Below are 3,547 nucleotides of genomic sequence, written 5' to 3' on the forward strand. Positions count from 1 at the left end.
CCAACATGGGTATCCAGATCCCGCTGTTGGTGATTGGCCAGAGATCCGTCTCGGTCATGTCTACGTGTCTCCCGAACCCGTAGGGTCTACACACTTAAGGTTCGGTGATGCTAGGGTTGTAGAGATATTAGTATGCAGCAAACCGAAAGTTGTTCGGAGTCCCGGATGAGATCCCGGGCGTCACGAGGAGTTTCGGAATGGTCCGGAGGTAAAGAATTATATATAGGAAGTCGAGTTTCGGCCATCGGGAAAGTTTCGGGGGTCACTGGTATTGTACCGGGACCACCGGAAGGGTCCCGGGGGTCCACGGGTGGGGCCACCTATCTCGGAGGGCCCCATGGGCTGAAGTGGGAGGGGAACCAGCCCCTAGTGGGCTGGTGTGCCCCCCTTGGCCCCCCTGCGCCTAGGGTTGGGAACCCTAGGGGAGGGGGCGCCTCCACTTGCCTTGGGGTGCAAGGCACCCCCTTGGCCGCCGCCCCACCTAGGAGATCCCATCTCCTAAGGCCGGCGCCCCCCTGGGGACCCTATATATAGAGGGGGGGAGGGAGGGCAGCCGCACCCTTGCACTTGGCGCCTCCCTTCCCCCTTGCTACACCTCTCCCTCCCGCAGACGCTTGGCGAAGCCCTGCCGGGATCCCTGCTGCATCCACCACCACGCCGTCGTGCTGCTGGATCTTCATCAACCTCTCCTTCCCCCTTGCTGGATCAAGAAGGAGGAGACGTCACGCTGACCGTACGTGTGTTGAACGTGGAGGTGCTGTCCATTCGGCACTAGGATCTCCGGTAATTTGGATCACGACGAGTACGACTCCCTCAACCTCGTTCTCTTGAACGCTTCCGCTCGCGATCTACAAGGGTATGTAGATGCACTCCTCTCTCTCGTTGCAAGATGAACTCATAGATTGATCTTGGTGAACGTAGGAAATTTTTTATTTTATGCAACATTCCCCAACAGTGGCATCATGAGCTAGGTCTATGCGTAGTTCTCTTTGCACGAGTAGAACACAAATCTGTTGTGGGCGTAGATGTTGTCAACTTTCTTGCCACTACTAGTCTTATTTTGCTTCAGCGGTATTGTGGGATGAAGCAGCCCGGACCGACCTTACACGTACGCTTACGTGAGACAGGTCCCACCGACTAACATGCACTAGTTGCATAAGGAGGCTAGCGGGTGTCTGTCTCTCCCACTTTAGTTGGAGCGGATTCGATGAAAAGGGTCCTTATGAAGGGTAAATAGAAGTTGACAAATCACATTGTGGCTTTTTCGTAGGTAAGAAAACATTCTTGCTAGAACCCTATTGCAGCCACGTAAAAGATGCAACAACAATTAGAGGACGTCTAACTTGTTTTTGTAGCAATTGCTTTGTGATGTGATATGGCCAAAAGTTGTGATGAATGATGAATGATATATTGTGATGTATGAGATCATGTTCTTGTAATAGGAATCACGACTTGCATGTCGATGAGTATGACAACCGGTAGGAGCCATAGGAGTTGTCTTAATTATTGTATGACCTGCGTGTCAATGATTTAACGCCATGTAATTACTTTACTTTATTGCTAAACCGTTAGCTATAGTAGTAGAAGTAATAGTTGGCGAGCAACTTCATGGAGACACGATGATGGAGATCATGATGATGGAGATCATGGTGTCATGCCGGTGACAAAGATGATCATGGAGCCCCGAAGATGGAGATCAAAGGAGCTATATGATATTGGCCATATTATATCACTACTATTTGATTGCATGTGATGTTTATCATGTTTTTCAATCTCGTTTACTTATAACGACGGTAGTAAATAAGATGATCCCTCATAATAATTTCAAGAAAGTGTTCCCCCTAACTGTGCGCTGTTGTGACAGTTCGTTGTTTCGAAGCACCACGTGATGATCGGGTGTGATAGATTCTAATGTTCACATACAACGGGTGTAAGACAGATTTACACATGCAAAACACTTAGGTTAACTTGATGAGCCTATCAGGTACAAACATGGCCTCGGAGCACAGAGACCGAAAGGTCGAACATGAGTCGTATGGAAGATACGATCAACATGGAGATGTTCACCGATGATGACTAGTCCGTCTAACGTGATGATCGGACACGGCCTAGTCGACTCGGATCATGTATCACTTAGATGACTAGAGGGATGTCTAATCTGAGTGGGAGTTCATTAAATAATTTGATTAGATGAACTTAATTATCATGAACTTAGTCTAAAATCTTTGCAAAATGTCTTGTAGATCAAATGGCCAACGCTCATGTCAACATGAACTTCAACCCGTTCCTAGAGAAAACCAAGCTGAAAGATGATGGCAGCAACTATGCGGACTGGGTCCGGAACCTGAGGATCATCCTCATAGCTGCCAAGAAAGTATATGTCCTAGAAGGACTGCTAGGTGAAGCACCCATCCCAGAGAACCAAGACGTTATGAACGCTTGGCAGTCACGTGCTGATGATTACTCTCTCGTTCAGTGCGGCATGCTTTACAGCTTAGAACCGGGGCTCCAAAAGCGTTTTGAGCAACATGGAGCATATGAGATGTTCGAGGAGCTGAAAATGGTTTTCCAAGCTCACGCCCGGGTCGAGAGATATGAAGTCTCCGACAAGTTGTATAGTTGTAAGATGGAGGAAAATAGTTCTGTCAGTGAGCACATACTCAAAATGTCCGGGTTGCACAACCGCCTGTCCCAGCTGGACATTAACCTCCCGGACGAGGCGGTCATTGACAGAATCCTTCAGTCGCTCCCACCAAGCTACAAGAGCTTTGTGATGAACTACAATATGCAGGGGATGGTGAAAACTACTCCTGAAGTATTTTCAATGCTGAAGTCAGCAAAGGTAGAAATCAAAAAGGAACATCAAGTGTTGATGGTCAATGAAACCACCAAGTTCAAGAAAGGCAAGGGTAAGAAGAACTTCAAGAAAGACGGCAAGGATGTTGCCGCGCCCGATAAGCCAGTTGCCGGGAAGAAGTCAAAGAATGGACCCAAGCCTGAGACTGAGTGCTTTTATTGCGAAGGGAAGGGTCACTGGAAGCGGAACTGCCCCAAATACTTAGCGGACAAGAAGGCCGGCAACACTAAAGGTATATGTGATATACATGTAATTGATGTGTACCTTACTAGTGCTCGTAGTAGCTCCTGGGTATTTGATACCGGTGCCGTTGCTCATATTTGTAACTCAAAGCAGGAGCTGCAGAATAAGCGGAGACTGGCGAAGGACGAGGTGACGATGCGCGTCGGGAATGGTTCCAAGGTCGATGTGATCGCCGTCGGCACACTTCCTCTACATTTACCTACAGGATTAGTTTTAAACCTCAATAATTGTTATTTAGTGCCAAGTTTGAGCATGAACATTGTATCTGGATCTCGTTTAATACGAGATGGCTACTCATTTAAATCCGAGAATAATGGTTGTTCTATTTATATGAGAGATATGTTTTATGGTCATGCCGCAATGGTCAATGGTTTATTCTTAATGAATCTCGAACGTAATGTTACACATATTCATAGTGTGAATACCAAAAGATGTAAATTTGATAAC

Source organism: Triticum aestivum, chromosome 4B, assembly GCF_018294505.1.
Source record: "Triticum aestivum cultivar Chinese Spring chromosome 4B, IWGSC CS RefSeq v2.1, whole genome shotgun sequence".
In the NCBI taxonomy this organism is placed as follows: domain Eukaryota; kingdom Viridiplantae; phylum Streptophyta; class Magnoliopsida; order Poales; family Poaceae; genus Triticum; species Triticum aestivum.